This window comes from Ascaphus truei, chromosome 8 (genome assembly GCF_040206685.1).
Source record: "Ascaphus truei isolate aAscTru1 chromosome 8, aAscTru1.hap1, whole genome shotgun sequence".
NCBI classification, from domain to species: Eukaryota; Metazoa; Chordata; class Amphibia; order Anura; family Ascaphidae; genus Ascaphus; species Ascaphus truei.
Window position 1 is genome coordinate 96855634 of NC_134490.1, and position 24272 is coordinate 96879905.

General features: G+C 43.4%; 1 protein-coding gene across 5 annotated transcripts in view; it reads right to left on the reverse strand.

Moving 5' to 3' along the window:
* The window catches only part of SLC16A9 (solute carrier family 16 member 9), a 141729-nt gene that overhangs the window by 95697 nt on the left and 21760 nt on the right, over positions 1 to 24272 (reverse strand). The window lies entirely within an intron of this gene.

The window sequence follows — 24272 nt, forward strand, 5'->3', positions numbered from 1 at the left end:
AACACAATCATAAATAACATGTTAATTTTTAATACTTTGTTGAGAATCTTTTGCAGGCAATGTCTGCTTGAAGTCTTGAACGCATGGACATCACGAAATGCTGGGTTTCCTCCTTTGTGATGCTTTGCCAGGCCTTTACTGCAGCTGTCTTCAGTTGTTGTTTGTTCGTGGGTCTTTCTGCCTTAATTTTTGTCTTCAGCAAGTGAAATGCATGCTCGATCGAGTTGAGATCAGGTGATTGACTCAGCCATTGCAGAATATTCCACTTCTTTGCCTTAAAAAACTCCTGGGTTGCTTTCGCAGTATGCTTTGGATCATTGTCCATTTGTAAAGTGAAGCGCTGTCCAATCAACTTCGCTGAATTTGGCTGAATCTGAGCAGACAATATATCCCTATACACTTCAGAATTCATCCGGCTGCTTCTGTCTTCTGTCACATCCTCAATAAACACTAGTTGCCCCGTGCCATTGTAAGCCATGCATGCCCATGCCATCACACTGCCTCCACTGTGTTTTACAGATGATGTGGTATGCTTCAGATCATGAGCCATTCCAAGCCTTCTCCATATTTTTTCTTTCCATCATTCTGGTACAGGTTGATCTTAGTTTCATCTGTCCAAAGAAGGCTGTTCCAGAACTGGGCTGGCTTTTTTAGATATTGTTTGGCAAAGTCTAATCTGGCCTTTCTATTCTTGAGGCTTATGAATGGTTTGCACCTTGTGATGAACCCTCTGTATTTGCTCTCGTAAAGTCTTCTCTTTATGGTAGACATGGATAATGATATGCCTACCTCCTGGAGAGTGTTTTTCACTTGGCTGGATGTTGTGAAGGACATTTTCTTTACCATAGATAGGATCCTACGATCATCCACCACTGTTGTCTTCCATGGACGTCTAGGCCTTTTGGTGTTGCAGAGCTCACCAGTGCGTTCTTTTTTTCTCAGAATGTACCAAACTGTTGATTTGGCCACTCCTAATGTTCCTGCTATCTCTCTGATGGACTTTCTTTTTTTTGCAGCCTAAGGATACCCTGTTTCACTTGCATTGAGAGCTCCTTTGACCGCATGTTGTGGGTTCACAGCAACAGCTTCCAAATACGAATGCCACACCTGGCATCAACTCCAGACCTTTTACCTGCTTAATTGATGATGAAATAACGAAGGAATAGCCCACACCTGTCCATGAAACAGCTTTTGAGTCAATTGTCCAATTACTTTTGGTCCCTTGAAAAAGAGGGCGCTATATATTAAATAGATGTAATTCCTAAACCCTTCCTCCAATTTGAATGTGAATACCCTCAAATTAAAGCTGATAGACTGCACTTTACGTCCATATTCATTATTTAACTGTAACTTGAATTTATTTTGGTACATAGCCAAAATAACAAAGCTTGTATCAGTGTTCAATTATTTCCGGACCTAACTGTATGTATATATATATATATATATATATATATATATATATATATATATATATATATATATATATATATATATATATATGTATGTATGTATGTATGTATGTATGTATGTATGTATGTATGTATGTATGTATGTATGTGTATGTATGTATGTATGTATTGTGACAAACGCCCCTCTTTTGTAGTGCTGACGTCTGTCTGGGTTCTTCCCGACACAGTCTTCTAGGGTTAATTATACAACAAACAGGATCATTCAAAGTATTATGCTGCTTAACTCAGGCTTCTGCCTGCTTTATTTTCATCCAAGTAAGGTACTGCAGCTTTAACATGTGTAGGTTAGAGGTGCTCAGATACTTTCATTCAGCAGTTCACACATTTCAGTGTTACAATATTACCCACACTGTTATTTCAAGAAATAAAACCAAAATCATATAAGCAAATCCTATCCCTTTCAGGGATCTAACTACACATCAGAATCAGTCTCTCTAACAGCTGCTGGCCAACTAAACTGGTTCCCCAGCTTAAAACAATGCTCTCTCATTTAGGGACACAAGATACAGCACAGTCTTTTAGCAACAGCAGTAATCATTTGTCTTATCTGTTCGTGGTGTCCAGGCAAATCCTCTGGTACTGTCATACGTGGAGAGGCCGTCAACCTCGATACTGGATGCAGGAGAGTAGCGACACCCCCAGCCCCCAGGCTCCAAGGAGAGAGAGAGAAATGCAAAACCTCTCTGCTCTAAATACCTGTGCATGTGATTAGAAGAGCAGGTGAGGGAGAACTAGAGCCATTGTAATCTGTGGTCTGGATTTTCCATCCAGCTGCCTGAGTTAATGGGAAGCTGTGGAACGGATCATTTGTAACTATTCCTGCATTTTCTGCTCTAAAATGGGGCAGAAAGCTGCCTAACATCTTTGGACTATGTCACATATCCCCCTCCCCAGCTCACACCTACTGGGGTGAGCGGCCATGGACCTCACTGGGGTGAGCGTCCTACCTGAAATACTTGAGCTAACTCTTCAGTACAACATTAAGTATTCACATGACACGAATATGAACTTTTTCCACGGCAATTATGGACAATAGGTTTCGTCATAAGAGACTATACTTGGCAAACATATTTTTTTTTGTTGCTCTCTATTAGGGAACTATTTTGAAAAATAAATGTCTAGCACACATTCTTACAACCCAGGATCTGCTAAATATATTCACAAAACCAGACAATTTCTATTACCTCCCTGGGTTTTTCTACTCTAGAATATGAACCTCATTATAAATTTATCAACCGCAAAAAACAATTTATTTTTTTTCCATATTGTAAGCAACCAATATTTTTTTTTTTTCTTATACTACAGCCTTGTAATCTTAAGGGCCATCAACCCTGTATATTAATTTGTAGTTTAGCTACATTTTCAACACAGAGAACCAATATAACATTGTAATATTGACAAAATGCTTATTTGCATAGTTAAGTGTCCGTGACATAGTCCACACGTGTAATAAAAAAATTAATCGGTCAGTTCCCCCAAACATATTTTTTTTTTTTTTTTTTTTTTTTTTTGACTTCCAGTCTATTGCATCCTTTGACTTTATTTCATAGCCCGCTGCAACCTGCAAATGACTGGACTGTTTCTTTAGCTTCTGATGAGACCCTTGGACCGGATTCTCCTTGGCTCCACAGTGTGGTCCAGATTGGTGAGATATGGAACTATTCAGGCGCCGTGTTAACCTTCGTTGTTTTTTCTTTTCAATCTTTGATTTCCCTTTTGTGGCCATTACCAGGCCTTTGGGTTTTGGAGACCTAGTTGCCTCTGTACAAACGTAGTCCATATTAACCACGTCATCAGGATCTGTCAACAAGTTTGTGTTTTCAGGAACTGCCACCCACTTGGCTAAAACATCTTCTGTGGTGTCCTGGGTGTGTCCACTAGTTTGATAATCTTCTGGACAACGTAAATGAAATTGAGGATCTGGATTTTTGAATCCCAGATCAGGGAGAATATTCTCAGGAGGGTGCCTATCTGTTTCTGGAATAACAGCAGCACAATCAAAGTCAATTCTTTCTCCTTCCTCTTTGTCATCAGTGAGGGCATTGAGTTTACGTTCCCTGGTCTCCTTTTGTGACCGTGTCTCTTTTAGCCTTGGAATCTCTTTCTCCAACTTCATCTTTATAGCAAATCGTAATATTGCAACAGCATTGAAGATACACGTATAGGAACGTACAGCTTGCTTGGTTAGGAGGTAGGATTGATAGCCCGACTGAACCACTTTAGCCGCTTCTCCCATGTCCGTCATCTGTTTCAGAGCGAGGTTTAACTCTGTTTCATTTTCTCTATTCTTGACCTGCAGCTGCAGGTGCTCCTTCTGGGTCTTGTCCAGCTCCAGCTGCAGCCGGGCCCCCTCATTTGCCGTGTGGTCCAGCTGCTTGTAGATATCGGCCATCTCGCTTTCATAGCGCAATGTCAGGCAGACCACCGGACGGATGGAGATCTCCTCTCTCTTGGCGCACTGTATCTCGCGCTCAGCCATCTGCTTCTGCAGCTCTTCAACCTGATCGTGCCAGACCTCCCTCAGGGTCTTCACCTCTTTCTGGTGCTTGCTCTGGGTTTGCATCAGCGCCTCCATTTTTTGGAGCTCTGCAGTTTGTGTCGCCTGGATCGCCGCTGATTCTGTATTCTGCAGTGCTTCCTGCATTTCTAACTTTTCCTGGATCAATTGCTTCTCCACTTTTTCTGCTTGGTGAAGCTTCTCATCACCTTCACTGATCTGGTCAGTCAAGTCTGAATTTTTCTGTGTCAGACTTACATTCTCTCTTTTTACAGTCTCTAAATTACTCAGGGTATTCTCATAGGTTTCCTTCAATGTACACAGCTCTGTGCTGCGAGCGTAGACCTCATGGCGTGAGAGTTCCAGCTCTGCTTTAAGCGCGCTAGCCTCTTGCCGAGAAACCCCCAACTCTGTGATGAAGTTTTGCACATCTTTCTGGGACATCTCATAGCATAGTTTCCAGTCAGTTCTTGTTTTCTTTGATTTGCTTGGCTCTCTGCCTATGATGGTAGCAGTAGCCTTTGTCATCTCTAGGCGTGTCGTCATTCCTGGGACAATTGCGCCAGGCCCTATGGGCTGTTGCTCATCTCGGCGCCTTTCTGACGCATGTCCTGACAGTGCAGGTTCAAGTGGCTCGGTCACTTCCCCTGTGACTTGAGGAACAGTTTTCTTTCTTTTTGCTTTATTAGCTCCAGAGATATCAGTGGTACTGGGCACACACTCACTGTTATCAGCTTCCACATCTTGCTTGCACTCACAGGGCGTTGCTTGCTTTTGCAGCTGTTTGTCTTTGAAAATTTTGGGGCACACATCTTCCATGTGACCTACTTCACGACAGGCCCCGCATACTAAATTCATCTGTGGGTACGGCTCTCCTCCAGGGTCGTGATCATAGTATGGCCTGAAGGGACACTGTTTTGTATGGTTACGTACATTACACAACAAACATTTCACGTCGGCCATTTTAGAAACCCGGCAGGGACAATTTGCTAGCTGCAATTTCACTCACTTCAGCAACTTGCATACAGCACTTGCTAGCTGCAAATTCACTCACTTCAGCAAAAGGCATTAGCTTTACAAACAGCACTTGCTAGATGCAAAATGTTTTTTTTTTTTCAGCAAAACATTTTGGTTTTCTGTTTGGGTTCAGGGTGCTATTGCATCCACACTTCGCACATTCTCTGTGTATGCTAGAAGCACAACTGATATACACAGTGGGACAGACTTCACTCATAGCATCTGTACTTTAGTTCAGCTCGGCGGCCATTTTAAATCCCCGCATTTATTTGCAAACCCACAGACTTTTTAGTGTCTGCCCGCATTCTCCACCATATGTGACAAACGCCCCTCTTTTGTAGTGCTGACGTCTGTCTGGGTTCTTCCCGACACAGTCTTCTAGGGTTAATTATACAACAAACAGGATCATTCAAAGTATTATGCTGCTTAACTCAGGCTTCTGCCTGCTTTATTTTCATCCAAGTAAGGTACTGCAGCTTTAACATGTGTAGGTTAGAGGTGCTCAGATACTTTCATTCAGCAGTTCACACATTTCAGTGTTACAATATTACCCACACTGTTATTTCAAGAAATAAAACCAAAATCATATAAGCAAATCCTATCCCTTTCAGGGATCTAACTACACATCAGAATCAGTCTCTCTAACAGCTGCTGGCCAACTAAACTGGTTCCCCAGCTTAAAACAATGCTCTCTCATTTAGGGACACAAGATACAGCACAGTCTTTTAGCAACAGCAGTAATCATTTGTCTTATCTGTTCGTGGTGTCCAGGCAAATCCTCTGGTACAGTCATACGTGGAGAGGCCGTCAACCTCGATACTGGATGCAGGAGAGTAGCGACACCCCCAGCCCCCAGGCTCCAAGGAGAGAGAGAGAAATGCAAAACCTCTCTGCTCTAAATACCTGTGCATGTGATTAGAAGAGCAGGTGAGGGAGAACTAGAGCCATTGTAATCTGTGGTCTGGATTTTCCATCCAGCTGCCTGAGTTAATGGGAAGCTGTGGAACGGATCATTTGTAACTATTCCTGCATTTTCTGCTCTAAAATGGGGCAGAAAGCTGCCTAACATCTTTGGACTATGTCACAGTATGTATGTATATATATATATATATATATATATATATATATATATATATATATATATATATATATATATATATATATATATATATATATATATATTTTACAAGGTTGATGCAAGATAGATGAGAAAAGAGACCCCAAATGTTCACTCATGCAGAGTATGCTCAATGCGGATAAGTGGGAATAGCAAATGATGGAAATCAGCTGTTGATGTCCCTGTAACATAGCATAAGTATAGATAGTCAGCCAATGGGTTGCTGAGGTCTCTTCCCCCTGATGAAGTGTGACTTACAGTAACACGCGAAACGTACGTCGGATAGTAGAGGCGTGACAACAGTGACGTCAGTGGAGCGGCGACACATCCTGGGACTATCTCCATTACACTGCTCGTATACTGGTGTCATTTCTTCTGCTTCAGGGTCCTCCGCGACCGAAGTTAGGAATATAAATAGAGATTGTGTGCTATTCATGGATTTATAGCAATGTTATGACCTCAGAAACCCATTGGATGAATACCTTTAGTTATGCTAGGTTACACGGACATCAACAGCTGATATCCGTCATTTGCTATACAGAGGTCTGCCTGCTATTTCAGCTTGTGTATCTATATTACACTGTGCCTCTTCTGGCACAACGAAGATCATATCGGGGTATAGCCTTACAGATCCCTATATGAAGTGAGACCCAATAGCTTTCAATCCATAGATGTAATACAGATTCTATCCTTATCTCCACTAAGGGTTACCATCTATAAGCACCTCAGATACTGATCTATTTGTACCTCTCCTTGACATCTATGCCTTTGTGATGTAGCATTTCATAAGGCATCTGACTGATATCCAAGTCCCTCTGTAACATCCATGATCACACCACCCTGAATACTATTAGGAATTCACTTTTGGGTAATCTATTAATGAGAGATTTACTATACCTTTGTACACCAGTGAGCTACTGTATTATTTACCCTACCACATGATGTTTGATTAGACTATACTGGGATATCCCTACTATACAATGGTGACAATTATATACATACTTCATATGTCATCTCAGTATACTACTATGTCGCCGCACCACTACAGGGATCTTAAAGATTTCACTGTAAATAATATCACACTGTGTATTTTGTTTTCATGTAATACAATGTTATTATTTTATTTTTAACTGCTGATCCTCTAGTCACTAGACTTGCTACATAGAGATATTATGTCTTCAGTTCCCATCTAGTCCTACATATCCACAATGAACATACTCTGCACGAGTGCAAATTTGGGGTCTCTTTTCTGATCTATCTTGGATCAACCTTGTAAATTATATGGTTGGCATAGAGAGCAAAGTCCCCATCTTTGCTGATGACACTAAATTGTGTAAGGTAAAAGAATCAGAGCAGGAATTCATTTCTCTCCAGAAGGACTTGGAGAGACTGGAAACTTGGGCAGGTAAATGGCAGATGAGGTTTAATAAAGATAAATGTAAGGTTATGCATTTGGGATGCAAGAATAAACAGGCAACTTACAAAAGGAGGATACATTAGGAGAATCCTTGATGGAGAAGGATTTAGGAGTGCTTGTAGACAGCAGGCTTAGCAATAGTGCCCATTGTCATGCAGTAGCTGCAAACAAGATCTTATCTTGAATTAAACGGACAATGGATGGAAGGGAAGTAAACATAATTATGCACTTTTATAAAGCATTAGTAAGACCACACCTTGAATATGAAGTACAATTTTGGGCACCACTCCTTAGAAAAGACATTATGGAACTAGAGAAACTGCAGAGAAGAGCCACCAAATTAATAAAGGGGATGAATAATCTGATTTATGAGGAGAGGCTAGCTAAATTAGATTTACATAAGAAAAGAGGTGTCTAAGAAGGGATATGATATATAGAAATATATTTGAGGACAATACAAGGAGCCTTAAAAAGATCTAGTCATCCCAAGGGCAGTACAAAGAACATGGGGTCATCCCTTAAGGTTGGAGGAAAGGAGATTTCACCAGGAACAAAGGAAAGGGTTCTTTACAGTAAGGGCAGTCAAACTGTGGAATTCATTACCCATGGAGCCTGTGATGGCAGATACAATAGATATGTTAAAAGAAAGGTTGGACATCTTTTTAGAAAGGAAAAGTATACAGTGATATACCAAATAAGTAAACATGGGAAGGATGTTGATCCAGGGAGTAATCTGCCAATATTTGGTGTCCGGATGGAATTTATTTTCCCCCTTTTGAGATATTATTAGACGATATTTCACAGGGTTGTTTTTTGTTTACCTTCCTCTGGATCAATATACTGTAAGTACGGATATAAGATAATGTATCTAAATTTAGCATACAGTAGGTTGAACTGCATGGACGTATATCTTTTTCCAACCTCATCTACTATGTAACTATGTAGCCATGGAGCTGGGTTGTAATATAGATCTTAAAGGTGCAGTACAAAATGCGTCCCAAGTCATTGAAGCAAATAGATAGTTTTTATCTATTATAGTCACTAGTTTTGGAAGCTTTAAGTCTCAACTAATTACTTTTTTTTTTCCAACCTCATCTACTATGTAACTATGTATCCATGGAGCTGGGTTGTAATATAGATCTTAAAGATGGATAGAGAGGGTGCCAATCGAATATTGAAGGGAAGGGCATTCCAGAAGTGTGAGGCAGTGAGTGAGAGAGGTTTTACGCGAGAGAGCGGTTTAGATACAAAAGGGGTAGAGCGAAAACATACTTGAGCAGAGTGCAAGAGTCGGCGTGGTGTATTGTGGGAAATTAGGGCTGAGATGTAAGGAGGAACAGAAGAGTGTATAGCCTTAAAAGTGAAGAGGAGAATTGTGTGTCTGGTACGGGATTTGATAGGAAGCCAGGAGAGGGATTTCAGTAGGAGAGACGCTGAGACAGATTTAGGAAAGAGTAGAGTGATTCTGGCAGCAGCGTTTAGGATAGATTGTAGGGGAGACAGGTGAGAGGCAGGAAGGCCGGACAGCAGAAGGTTACAATAGTCGAGACAGGATAGAATGAGGGCCTGTGTTAGAGTTATAGCAGTAGAACAACAGAGGAAAGGGTATATCTTTGTAATATTGCAGAGGGAAAATGGCAGGTTTTAGCTACATTGTGAATGTGAGAGGAGAATGTGAGGGAGGAGTCAAGTTTGACCCCTAGGCAGCGTGCCTGTGATACTGGGTGTATGATAGTGCTGCCACCTGGAATGTAGAAGGGGCAGTAAGTTTGAGTCGACGGATCCAGGATGATATAGCAGAGAGACATTCAGAGACTTTGGTCTATACAGCAGGTGTAAGGTCAGGGGTTGAAAAGTACATTTGGGTGTCATCAGCATAGAGGTGATATTTGAACCCAAGAGATGTGATAAGGTCACCTTAAGTGAGTGTGTAAAGAGAAAAGAGAAGATGTCACAGGACAGACCCTGGGGTACCCCCACAGAGAGATCGATAGAGGAGGAAGAAGTGTTGCTAAACGAGACACTGAAAGTACGATGTAGGAGGAAATGTTTATTGTAGATTGATCCATACTGTATGTGAATCCCTAAACATTCTGAATTACTAAAATATTAATGATGTCTTTATATGCAAACTGAATTATGATATGTTAAATAAGTGCGATGTTTGCTCATGTTAACTAAACTATTTTTATAGAAGCAAGTAGAGGAATCACCTCAGTGACAGGCACTGCAAAACCCCGGACACAACAGGCAATTGGAGATAAGGTAAATTAACCCCGGAAAAAAACAGAATGTCCATGTGGCCATGAGCTAAACCAGGCTGCTGAAGTATAATAAACTATAGATAGGGAAAGATATATGCCTGGACGAAGCCGATGATCACATGCTGGAACCAAAGGCAAGGTCTGGCAATAATACCGCAGTGAAAGCAAACACATCCATAATGTTGCAGCAAATGTTCACTGGTCATGAATGATACAAACAAAGGAAAGCGGTCCCGACATCCCGGCGTGCATCCTTCGAAGCAAAGCAATGTAAAGAACTGCAATGAGAGAACTGGAGGCAGCGTGAGAAAAAGGAGCACTGCAATGAGAGAACTGGAGGCAGCGTGAGAAAAAGGAGCACTGCAATGAGAGAACTGGAGGCAGCGTGAGAAAAAGGAGCACTGCAATGAGAGAACTGGAGGCAGCGTGAGAAAAAGGAGCACTGCAATGAGAGAACCGGAGGCAGCGTGAGAAAAAGGAGCACTGCAATGAGAGAACTTGAGGCAGGAAGAGAAAAAGGAGCACTGCAATGAGAGAACTGGAGGCAGCGTGAGAAAAAGGAGCACTGCAATGAGAGAACTGGAGGCAGCGTGAGAAAAAGGAGCACTGCAATGAGAGAACTGGAGGCAGCGTGAGGAAAAGGAGCACTGCAATGAGAGAACTGGAGGCAGCGTGAGAAAAAGGAGCACTGCAATGAGAGAACTGGAGGCAGCGTGAGAAAAAGGAGCACTGCAATGAGAGAACTGGAGGCAGCGTGAGAAAAAGGAGCACTGCAATGAGAGAACTGGAGGCAGCGTGAGGAAAAGGAGCACTGCAATGAGAGAACTGGAGGCAGCGTGAGAAAAAGGAGCACTGCAATGAGAGAACCGGAGGCAGCGTGAGAAAAAGGAGCACTGCAATGAGAGAACTTGAGGCAGGAAGAGAAAAAGGAGCACTGCAATGAGAGAACTGGAGGCAGCGTGAGAAAAAGGAGCACTGCAATGAGAGAACTGGAGGCAGGAAGAGAAAAAGGAGCACTGCAATGAGAGAACTGGAGGCAGCGTGAGAAAAAGGAGCACTGCAATGAGAGAACTGGAGGCAGCGTGAGAAAAAGGAGCACTGCAATGAGAGAACTGGAGGCAGCATGAGAAAAAGGAGCACTGCAATGAAAGAACTGGAGGCAGGAAGAGAAAAAGGAGCACTGCAATGAGAGAACTGGAGGCAGCGTGAGAAAAAGGAGCACTGCAATGAAAGAACTGGAGGCAGCGTGAGAAAAAGGAGCACTGCAATGAGAGAACTGGAGGCAGCGTGAGAAAAAGGAGCACTGCAATGAGAGAACTGGAGGCAGGAAGAGAAAAAGGAGCACTGCGATAAGAGAACTGGAAGCAGGAAGAGAAAAAGGAGCACCGCAATGAGAGAACTCGAGGCAGCGTGAGAAAAAGGAGCACTGCAATGAGAGAACTGGAGGCAGGAAGAGAAAAAGGAGCACTGCAATGAGAGAACTGGAGGCAGCGTGAGAAAAAGGAGCACTGCAATGAAAGAACTGGAGGCAGCGTGAGAAAAAGGAGCACTGCAATTAGAGAACAGGAGGCAGCGTGAGAAAAAGGAGCACTGCAATGAGAGAACTGGAGGCAGCGTGAGAAAAAGGAGCACTGCAATGAGAGAACCGGAGGCAGCGTGAGAAAAAGGAGCACTGCAATGAGAGAACTGGAGGCAGCGTGAGAAAAAGGAGCACTGCAATGAGAGAACTGGAGGCAGCATGAGAAAAAGGAGCACTGCAATGAGAGAACTTGAGGCAGGAAGAGAAAAAGGAGCACTGCAATGAGAGAACCGGAGGCAGCGTGAGAAAAAGGAGCACTGCAATGAGAGAACTGGAGGCAGCGTGAGAAAAAGGAGCACTGCAATGAGAGAACTGGAGGCAGCGTGAGAAAAAGGAGCACTGCAATGAGAGAACCGGAGGCAGCGTGAGAAAAAGGAGCACTGCAATGAGAAAACTGGAGGCAGCGTGAGAAAAAGGAGCACTGCAATGAGAGAACTGGAGGCAGCGTGAGAAAAAGGAGCACTGCAATGAGAGAACTGGAGGCAGCGTGAGAAAAAGGAGCACTGCAATGAGAGAACTGGAGGCAGGAAGAGAAAAAGGAGCACTGCAATGAGAGAACTGGAGGCAGCGTGAGAAAAAGGAGCACTGCAATGAAAGAACTGGAGGCAGCGTGAGAAAAAGGAGCACTGCAATGAGAGAACTGGAGTCAGCGTGAGAAAAAGGAGCACTGAAATGAGAGAAATGGAGGCAGGAAGAGAAAAAGGAGCACTGCAATGAAAGAACTGGAGGCAGCGTGAGAAAAAGGAGCACTGCAATGAGAGAACTGGAGGCAGCGTGAGAAAAAGGAGCACTGCAATGAGAGAACTCGAGGCAGCGTGAGAAAAAGGAGCACTGCAATGAGAGAACTGGAGGCAGCGTGAGAAAAAGGAGCACCCCAATGAGAGAACTGGAGGCAGGAAGAGAAAAAGGAGCACTGCAATGAGAGAACTGGAGGCAGGAAGAGAAAAAGGAGCACTGCGATAAGAGAACTGGAAGCAGGAAGAGAAAAAGGAGCACCGCAATGAGAGAACTCGAGGCAGCGTGAGAAAAAGGAGCACTGCAATGAGAGAACTGGAGGCAGGAAGAGAAAAAGGAGCACTGCAATGAGAGAACTGGAGGCAGCGTGAGAAAAAGGAGCACTGCAATGAAAGAACTGGAGGCAGCGTGAGAAAAAGGAGCACTGCAATTAGAGAACTGGAGGCAGCGTGAGAAAAAGGAGCACTGCAATGAGAGAACCGGAGGCAGCGTGAGAAAAAGGAGCACTGCAATGAGAGAACTGGAGGCAGCGTGAGAAAAAGGAGCACTGCAATAAGAGAACTGGAGGCAGCGTGAGAAAAAGGAGCACTGCAATGAGAGAACTGGAGGCAGCGTGAGAAAAAGGAGCACTGCAATGAGAGAACTGGAGGCAGCGTGAGAAAAAGGAGCACTGCAATGAGAGAACTGGAGGCAGGAAGAGAAAAAGGAGCACTGCAATGAGAGAACTGGAGGCAGCGTGAGAAAAAGGAGCACTGCAATGAGAGAACTGGAGGCAGGAAGAGAAAAAGGAGCACTGCAATGAGAGAACTGGAGGCAGCGTGAGAAAAAGGAGCACTGCAATGAGAGAACTGGAGGCAGCGTGAGAAAAAGGAGCACTGCAATGAGAGAACTAGAGGCAGGAAGAGAAAAAGGAGCACTGCAATGAGAGAACTGGAGGCAGGAAGAGAAAAAGGAGCACTGCAATGAAAGAACTGGAGGCAGCGTGTGGAAACAGAAAAGATTTATTGAGGCATCAGCCTAAAATGTAAAAGAAAAACTCTAATGCGTTTCTCACCAAAGGGCGCTTTGTCAAAGAGTGGTTTTCAGAGTAAAATTAGTGTACCTTATGCAGCTTTTTCCCCACCGGAAGAAATGCCAACCTGTCTCCCAGGTAAAAAAACACCCAAGGGAAACAGTCACTTTCTGAAATAAATGTAAACATCAGAAAGATGACACAGTCTCACAGTGTCAGAAAAACCTCCCACCTAAGGATATATACAGATAAACCAAATGAAATATGGTTAAAAAAACACAATAAAAATGACTCAAAATAAAAATAGAACAAATTAAATAAATTAACTGGATGTCTAAAGAATGGTAAGATACAATGCTAGGTAAAAACCATCTTTGAATCCTGTTTCATTCTACCCTTAATTAAATTAAGTGTTTACACCTAGGCAGGGAACACCCTGTGTAGAAAACCATCTGTTTGAATGTGCCTAATTAAGCAGACAGAACCTAACTGTCAGGTGACTTGCTAGGCCCATATAAGCCCAGGTAGAACAGCTTTAGTCTGCATGCAGCCCATCTCCAAGTGGCACATTATAAGTGGCAGGACAACTGAACAACTGAAGTTTAAAAGGAAGTTCTGAAGAAGTGGACACCCCCAACTGGCCCTGATTCCTGCTTTTGAACTACGCTGGAAAGGAGGATATCATCTATACCAGACTGCATCATTACTGCTGTAATGCTGCCTTTACCATTTATATTTGCTGTGACTTCACTTCTTCTCAAATTATGCACTTCTTTTTACCAGCCTCAGTATGTCTCTAACTCTATTCATATATCTCCATCTCTCCTTCCTTCACCACTTCTCTGTTCACATGAACTCCTTTCTTACCTGCATCCTCTGACACCACACAGCTATATCCCTGCACTAAAAAACACCCCTACAAATCATCCTCACACATCCTCTTTCTATCCATGCTTCTCCTCCTTGCTTCTGGGGATATCTCTCCCAATCCTGGTCCCTGCCTTATTCCTACATGCTCTCAGCCTCGCCTGCCAATTGCAACCTCTACTCCTTCTGGTGTCAACCCCTCCAACCTCATACCCATCCCCTGCCACCCTCCCTCCTCTCTCCCTTTCTCCTTTGCTCGCTCCCTCTCTAACAAGTTCCTCTCTATGCATGACTTCTTTCTCTCTCACTCTCTGCTCCTATTTGCTATAACTGAGACCTGGCTCACTCAGTCTGACTCTGCTCTGAAAGCTGCCCTCTCTTATGATAGCCTTTCTTTCTCCCACACTCCGCGCCCTGGTGGTAGGGGTGGAGGTGTTTGGCTCCTGCTCTCCTCTCTCTCCCGTTACGGAACCCTTCCTATTCCTCCATCTCTTGCTTTTCACTCCTTTGAGGCTCACACTGTCCAGATCTTCTCTCCTCTCCCTGTCCATGTGGCGGTCATCTATTGCCCACCTAGCTCTACTCATCCTCCTTCTGCCTTTCTCTCTCACTTTGAATCCTGGCTCTCTTTCTTTCTCTCCTCAGACTCCCCTGTTCTTCTCCTTGGGGACTTCAATTGCCACATTGATGACCCCTCTCTCCCTTGGGCATCCCGCTTTCTCTCTCCAACCTCTTCTTTTGGCCTTCAACAGTGGACTGCAGCCAGCACCCACAAGGATGGCCACTACCTAGACCTGGTTTTCACTAAAAACTTCTCTCTCTCCGATTTCTCCATTTCCCCTTTTCCTCTCTCTGACCGTCACCTCATCTCATTCTCCCTATCTCGCTTCTCCCCTTCTCCACCTCCATCTATCCCCCGGTTCTGCAGAAACCTGCTGTTATGATTGTGCTCGCCACAAACCGGGACCGGACCGCGGGGCTGAGGTGGGGTTATATAACAACCGACCTTAGTCCGCGCAGACTGATCCGGAGTGCGCAGTTCGTAGTCGTACATAGCAGAGTCAGGATTGGAGAAGACAGCATCGTCGTTATTCGAGCCGGAGTTCGGCAACAGGTAGTCAGGAGTTCCCCGCTTCAGCTTAGGAGCATGAGCACGGGAATGGCCTCTGCATGAGGAGCGGGCTCGGCCCATGACGCCGGTCTCAGCAGGGGGAGACAGCAGGCTGGCCGAAGTACACCGCGGGGCAGCGTCGGGGAAAACCAACGCTTCAGCACAGAAGTCCAAAGCAGGCCTCTACATGGATTTTTCCTCCACAATATAACAAAGATACGCCCTTTCCGCTGTTGCACGACTGCTAAAACTCTGACTCAGGCCCTCATTCTCTCCCATCTTGATTACTGTAACCTCCTGCTGTCCAGCCTTCCTGCCTCTCACCTGTCTCCCTACAATCTATCCTAAATGCTGCTGCCAGAATCACGCTACTCTTTCCTAGATCTGTCTCAGCATCTCCCCTCATGAAATCCCTCTCCTGGCTTCTGATGAAATCCCGCATCTCACACTCCATTCCTCTCCTCACTTTTAAAGCTTTACACTCTTCTGCCCCTCATTACATCTCAGCCCTAATTTCTCGTTATGCACCACCCAGACTCTTGCGTTCTGCTCAAGGATGTCTTCTTTCTACCCCCTTTTTATCTAAAGCCCTCTCCCGCGTTAAACCTTTCTCACTGACTGCCCCACACCTCTGGAATGCCCTTCCCCTCAGTACCCGACTAGCACCCTCTCAATCCACCTTTAAGACCCACCTTAAGACACACTTGCTTAAAGAAGCGTATGAATAGCACTGGGGATATTCTGAACACATGTTACATAAAGCTTGGCCCCTTGCAGACGCACTTACCAGAATTCCGTCCTACTGTCTCTGTACGTTCTCCATACCTACCAATTAGACTGTAAGCTCCTCGGAGCAGGGACTCTTCTTCCTTAATGTTACTTTTATGCCTGTAGCACTTATTCCCATGACCTGTTATTTATACTGCTATTTATTTGATTACCACGTGTATTACTGCTGTGAAGCGCTATGTACATTAATGGCGTTATATAAATAAAGACATACAATACAATACAGTAATATATAAATAAGTAATATAAATAACAAAATATAATATTAATGGATAAATATAATAATGTATACTTAATATATAGTATATCATTAAAAGGACTTACAAAGGCAATAAAGTCAGACAATGCACCCCTCGGCATATTTCTTTCTTTTGCTGGCCCCCTTTGAGGACCCCCCTCCCCCTCTTTTTGGCTGATCGCCTGGTCTTTGCTCGTTTTTTGACTCTCGTTGAAAAAGGGGGTATGATAGGTGATCTTTTCTGGGAGGGTCTCCTGATGATCTATCGGGACGAGATTTATCTAAGACAGTATTACGATTCCTCCAGTTGTCATCATTATCACGGAAAGAAACCGATGGGGGGGGGGGGGAGATTATCAACGTTAGGACAGTCAGAATCCAAACTTGACATGTCTGTGTGTCTGTATTTAAGAATAGACTTGCTAGGGGTCTTCTGACTATTTTCTTGTCCCCTAGTAATTTTAGGTGACATCCTTTTGGCAGGATGATTTGCTCCCAGTTTCTAGACATTTTTCTAATTGTCCATCTGGAAATTTGACTAACTTTCGGTTTTCAGCGATTGAGTTTATACTTGCCCCTATTAGAGGGGGCGACAGGATTAAGCATCTTAATAGACGCAAGATGTTTTGGATCCATTCCTTAAACACTTTATCACCGTTTGGGATACATGTGGAATGGGATCTAAAACATTTCTTATAATATTATTTAGTTGATTACTATTACCATGGTCCTTCCAGTCTGCCTCTGCTAATCCACAGTTTAATTTGTTACATTAGAATGTGCCAAAAAGTATATATTTTCTTATGATACATTTACAGTATATCTATTGTCTTGGTACTCATATACTATACTTAGCTTTCATCTATGTTTGCATAGACTGACTTTATTGCCTTTGTATTGCAAATTAATGATATACTATATATTATTTATGCATTATTATATTTATCATAAGGTACACACATTTTACTCTTAAAACCACTCTTTGACAAAGCGCCCTTTGGCAAGAAAAGCGCTAGAGGTTTTCTTTTACATTTTAGGCTGATGCCTCAATAAATCTTTTTTTGTTTTTTTCTCACGCTGCCTCCAGTTCTCTCATTTTGTATTTTTGTTAAAAGAAGTGTTGCTCATTAACCCCTTAAGCACCAGAGGGGTTAAAATATCTATTACTTCATGACATTATGATGACAGGTTAGTTAAGCAGGAACTAACTAAGATGGTAAAATGTAGGAACTATTAAACTAGTCTGTCCTTGGGGTTAAAGGATCAAACATAGTTTCCAAGTAAACACAGGAAGTGAAGTAAGTGCTATTGCTAAATAACGAAGTATGAAGTTAGACACAGTCATTAACGTTTGCTATATTTAAAACAGTTAACATGAAATTTGATTTATTAATGCCATTCGAAAACAATAAATCTGTCATTGGGAAATTGAGAAACACAACCACAAAAACACATACCGCTCGCACAAACAACAATATAAGGTGGCTTCTTTTTTGTATAGTGCTGACAGTGTTTGTAGTTTAAGATGTAATGACCTAAAGATTTGTATAATCTGATACTTGAAGATAAAAGTCATCTGGCCTAAATCATATATTGCTGCTGACACTTTACAGTACTCAGATCGAGGACTTTTCTTCAGCTCTGGGGACCCCCGGTTTCCAATATTTTGACAGACATGGCAATCCGGGGAGAAGGAGCGGCTCAGTGAGTAACGACACTGACTGGCACTGAGTTTGGAGCAGGGGAAATTGGTTCAGATCCCAGTGTCGGCTCCTTGCGACCTTGGACAAGTCACTTTATCTCCCTGTGCCCCAGGCACCGAAAACATAGATTGTAAGCTCCACGGGATCCGTGCCTGAAAAATGTCTCTGTTAAGCGCTATGTAAAACTAGCAGCGCTATACAATAACAAACAACTATAATTATTATCCATTGTGGCTTACTATTGCCTGGCAGTTTTGTGGCCATTTTGAATATTCCAGGAGGTAGATGAAACACAAGCACCCTAATAGTAGTAGGGAGGCATACATTATGTAAAAAAAAAATTGACAGGTGCCACGCCCCTTTTTGCCCTAAGCTCCGCTTTGGACAAAACCCCGCCCATATGTCCCACCCCTTCCGTATCTGGTCCCGCCCCTTGCCGTATCCGGTCCCGCCCCTTGCCGTATCCGGTCCGCCCCCAGCGACAATTTTTTGAGGCTGACGCCCCCTACGCCAAAAAAACGTGGTTGACACCCCCTACGCCACAAAACCGTGGTTGACGCCCCTGCGCCAATTTTATTTCTTTATTATGATGTGTATTTTTTATTCTTTTTTTGTGATTGGTGCATACTGTTGACGTAGATAGGAGGGGGGGCGTATACATATTCGGGGGCATGTCCGGGCATGTTTATAGGCGTTTGGGACATGTCCGAACATGGGGTTTTTTTCATACGGGCAAGTCTGGGCAGGTTTGTTCTGAAATAACGCTGTGCGTATGTCAGAAATTTTCAAAAGACTATGAAAAGAGGTCATAGCAGTTTTTTTTTTCAAATTCAGACAGACACTGCATTAAGAGCATAAACCCCTCAAGTGTCAGGGTGGCTGAGTGGTTTAAGGCGTTGACTTAAGATCCAATGGACGCATGTCCTTGTGGGTTCGAATCCCACCCCAGACAAAACCTTTTTATATATTTTTTATTTGTATATAATCTGTACAGGAGTTAGCAGAGAAAGAAAAAGTTTATTTGTATATAGACTGAACATGTGTTAGCAGCAACGGGGTACATAAAAATAAAAAGCACAAGTGTATAATAGTCAAAATATTTTTTTTTTTTTTTTTTAAAGATACAACATTTCAAGTTAAAAAAAAGTAAATAAGGTATTAAGCGGTAGTTAAGGCATTAATAAATAATAAATAATAATTAATAAATAATAAATAATAGACTAAATGCGCCTGACATCTAGAGTCGTTAGGCTAGTACAGTGGGGAAAAAAACACATTAACAGCTTATTTACAGTTTCAACCAGTCAGCCGACGGCATTAATAGACTTCCCCTCTTGTTTAGTAAAAACCCCGGCGGTGATGTTAAACCGGGGGCGCTTAAAGAACTGTAACGCAAATCAGAGGTTCTTTTCTGAAGGGGTAAAAGAGGCGATGAAGGAGGGGGCGTTGTATCGGGGGCCCGTATTTTTAAGCGGTCCAGGCTTTCTCTATTTGTCGCATTACCCACAACCGATGAGGGGATATTCAGTTCAGCCATCGCAGACAGAAAAGGGCTCCATCCCTGGGGTATTTTACGCTGTGTAACAGTGTGACTTTGTGTAACACCGCGTACCAAATCCTGTAGATTAGAGCCTGGTATAACCTGTTTTTTATAAATAAATTCCCCTTTGTCATTCCAGCTTGTAATATGTTTAGCCTGAAACATTTTACTGAGCAATAACGCTGCATTTTTCTTGAAGCGGACATTCACATTAGTAACAACCTCCCGAATCAGATGGTCAGCCGTATCTGTTGAGACATTATCCTGAAGTGTAAAGGGAGAGAGGCTGTTTCATCAGTAGGCATTAAAAGGGTTATGCGGGTCTTCTCCCTTTCGCTCTTTTTCGCATGCACCAAGTATTCCTGCAGTACAGTAGTGTATCTTTTTATCTTTTCATCCCCTGATAAATTATTGCTGTTTAAGATAGCATTAATTTCTGTATCTAGGCGCTGCATGACAGATTCACGTATGTCGGTCTCTCGCTGGGGTGTACGCTGTAAACGGTCCATATCTTGTTTGGGGATCAGGTACATTTTCTCAGCACATTCCATTAGCGGTTAGTCAGAAGGCCAGTCAGCAGCGGTATAGCAAAACCCAAAAGAGAGCCAATAAAGCCGCCGGACTGCTTCACCAGACGTTTCTTTTTTACAATTGTAAATTTTTTATCGCTTTTTTATAATTTTACGCCACTTTTTAAGTATGCCAATTTGCCGCTTTGATAAAGGTATTTGACCTTTTAGAGCATTGAGGGCTATCTCGCATATGGCGGTGACTAAATCATTAGACGCTGAACACAGAATAACTTTTCTTTGCTTTGGGGATGCCCTTATTAATGCTTTTAAAGTATGCCAATTGCGGCGTAGTCGGTTAGACATGTTTACAACAGCGGAGCGGCTACAAGTAATGACAATTTACAGATAATTATCTATTTTTAGAACTGTTTTTTTTTTTTTTAAAAACATAGACGGTGGGGCTCCCCCCATCACCCCCCCCACACTCGCAGCTCACCTCCCCGCCGGCTCCCCCTACCCCATCACCCCCCCACACCCGCAGCTCATTGCGCGTGCGCACAATGCTCCCGTTACCTAGCGACGCATCTCCCTAGCCTGGGCGGTTCTGGCGCGAAGTCATTGCGGAGTTGCCATGCTGTTCACCGATTCACACGGCGTTCCCTGGCTGGTCCCATCACCTGTTAAAGGCCCGCTCCTCCGGCCGCTGCGAGGGCCGGTACCGGGTGCGGGTGCTGCTGCGGGAGAGCGGGGAGATCTTCATGGTGCCCGGCTGCAGCCAGCACATGAAGGTGGGAAAGCTGGCCGAGGCGCTGGAGCTGGTGGCGGGGATTCCCATCCACCTGCAGAGGATTCTGGAGAAGGGCTGACAGATGTCCCGCGGGACGCGGCGAGGGGGAAGTGCGGCTTCCACTCCGTCAATACAGAATGTCCATCCTGAATCTTGGGTGGCCCACCCCAACCACCCCAACCACCCACCCAAGATTCACCCCCCCATCATTCACCCCCCCACCCACCTACGATTGTAAGATTCAACCCCAAGATTCACCCCCCCCAACCCAAGATTCACCCCCCCAAGATTCACCCCCCCCAACCCAAGATTCACCCCCCCCCCACACCCCCACCCAAGATTCACCCCCCCCCATCCGAAGATTCATCCCCCCCTCCCAAGATTCACCCCCCCCCCACCCAAGATTCACCACCCCACCAAACAATTATATGGGGGGGGCGGGAGACCGGAGATGCGCAGGGGGGGCGGGGGGAGCGGAGAGAGAGGGGGAGCAGAGAAAGAGACAGGAGGAGTGGAGAGAGGATGGAGCGCAAAATTTTAATCCCAGGCAACGCCGGGTCTCTCAGCTAGTATACAAATAAACTTTTTTTTTCTCTGCTAACTCCTGTACAGACCATATACAAATAAAAAGATTTTGTCTGGGGTGGGATTCAAACCCACAAGGACGTGCATCCATTGGATTTTAAATCAACGCCTTAAACCACTCAGCCACCCTGACACTTGAGGGGTTTATGCTCTTAATGCAGTATCTGTCTGAATTTTAAAAAAAAAACTGCTACAGTATGACCTCTTTTCATAGTCTTTTGAAAATTTCTGACATGCGCACTGCGTTATTTCAGAATAAACCTGCCCAGACTTGCCCGTATGAAAAAAAAAACATGTTCGGACATGTCCCAAACGCCTATAAACATGCCCGGACATGCCCCCGAATATGTATACGCCCCCCCTCCTATCTACGTCAACAGTATGCACCAATCACAAAAAAAAGAATAAAAAATACACCTCATAATAAAAAATAAAAATTGGCGCAGGGGGCGTCAACCACGGTTTTGTGGCGTAGGGGGTGTCAACCATGTTTTTTTTGGCGAAGGGGGCGTCAGCCTCAAAAAATTGTCACTGGGGTCGGGGCAGGACTGGATACGGAAGGGGTGGGACACGTGGACGGGGTTTTGGCCAATGGGGGCGAGGCTTAGGGCAAAAGGGGCGAGGCACCTGTCAAAAAAAGTTTGACATAATATATGCCCCCCTACTACTCACCTAAAACAATATTTCTCTGGAACAAGGGGGTCCATCAATCTGAAAATAGTACCATTCAGCCCCAGGGAACCCCCTGGTGCGAATGCTAAAAATAAATGAGCAGTCAGAATTGCTGCTTTAAAGATAGCCCTGTCGCTAGGACACTTCAGTGTCATCTGTTCTATGACACAGCTCACCAAAAGACAATTGAGTCTATTGGGGTTATTTATTAAAGTGCATATGGGGCATTACCACATGTTTTCCGATTGCACACTACCACCAAGAAACTCAAAATTCAAGTCAAAGGGAGATTGCATGCAGTAGTGCCCAATTGACACTTCAATAAATACCAACTTATGTTGTGCATTATAGTGCACAGAGAACAAATATCATTCCATGTGTGGCTGTTGACATATTCTCATAGTGACTCAGCTTGGAATGTTGGTGCAATATCTTAGGTGGTGAAAATGTACTGGTTTGATATTTGTTTTAACCACTTGAATATCAAACGTCTATCACTTTGTGAAAACATGCTCTGTTATCTATGGTCTTTGGTCCTAAGCAAATTCCTTAACACTTGATTTGCACATGTATCTTGGTTATAAAGAACAAAAACAGACTGTCAACAGGATCAAAGGCCATGTTCCCTAATAGGAATTGCTGTCTTCAAGGTTGTAAAATGCATGCTCATTGAAAAACCAAACATCAGCAGTATATTCACACTACTGTACAGCACATAGTTGGAATTCCAACTAGAGGAGCTGACATACTGTCAAAGTAATGGTACTACTAGGCACAATAATACAGCGGAATAAAGGAGTGTAACTGAAGCAGCAAACTATGCTGCTAATTTATTTATTTATTTTTACATCTCCTGAACCTTATCACTTAAAGCTCCGGTAAACAGAGATATTAAGATTTTAATCTCCCAAACAACAATACTTGCCCAGAGAAAACACTATGGCCGACAGAGTCACGTTACTATTGTTGTGCAGAAATTCACAATGTCCCTGGCTGCCATCTTGTTTTTTTGTTACCGGCACGCAAAAATCTCAGAAGCTGGTGGGTTAGTTAGGTATGAGCCAGTTAAAAAAAAAGTGAGGGCCAATAGGAGGCCATAACAGATTATGCTGAAGCTTCCTACTGGATCACCGCTAGCACTATCTTTACATACCCAGGAAGTGAAGCGGCACAGAAAACTATGTAACTGGAAGCCTGGAGTATGTAAAAAATGGAAAAATAAATACAAATATTTTACATTTGGGTGTGATTGCTGCTTTAAGATTATTAACAAAACAAGTATTATTCATTTGGGTATACACATTTACTTTCACTCAGAAACTGCCGGCTCCGTTCACCTGTAAATTAATCATTTCTCTCTGTTGTGTGGCCAGCAGATATTTATTTATATTGGAGACATTTAGATCAGCGCCGATTATAGTAACATTTATCTGAGTAGCAATCCCAGCAACGTTTGAAACAATTTATTTTCTACATAATTGGAGCCAGGAAGTCTTATTTTCAGCTCCGGGTACCCCCAATTCCAAGATAATGACTGTTTTCTGTGAAGATGCAGGTCCTGGAGAATGCAATGTGGCCACTGCGGTCAACCAAAGGGGAGCCTCAACCCATGACTCTGTAGCGTCCTATTGTGCTGTATAAGGCAGCCATATTGTTCCTCCGGTGAGTATACTGATAAATATATTTGGAACTGGGGGGAGGTGGGTTACAGAGCTTAAAATAGCACGGTTCAGCTCCAGGGGACCCTCTGGTTCCAATGAACAAATTAATGAAAAAAATATTGCATAGGCAACATTGCTGTTTTAAGGAGGCAATCAATCCAAGCAGCACTTAAAAAATAGTTTTTTGTTTACATATACTGTATGCAGCCTTTGATTACCTTTATTGAAAATTAATAACATAAGCTGCCAATCGATTCATTTTCCTGTGATCGATCAGCAAAGATTGTGCTTTCCAAGGGTTTCTGTTAGATATTCCTTTTGATTATTAAACTGTAACCCACCTTTGTGTGACTGATGCTACATAAGATTGTTTCTGTTGGTAAAGAATGTGCAGTAGATAATATCACAAGGAGGTTATTTGAAGTGCAGAGGTGTGGCTAACTCCTAAAGGTAGATTTCAGGCATAGATGATATGACAAACAAGCTGTCTTGCGCTATCTAAGAAGGCCAATAAGTAACTTAGGTTTACTACAAAGAACGGTTTGTAAAAAAATATCTGTGATATTTGAGGACTATGATATTAGTTTGTGCTCTTTATTTGAAAAGAAACCCGGTGTATGCGGTTTTACTCGGTATAAGTAAAAAGACTAGAATATAATATCAGTCAGAAAGGATAGCACCAGGACACAGGAGGGATTCC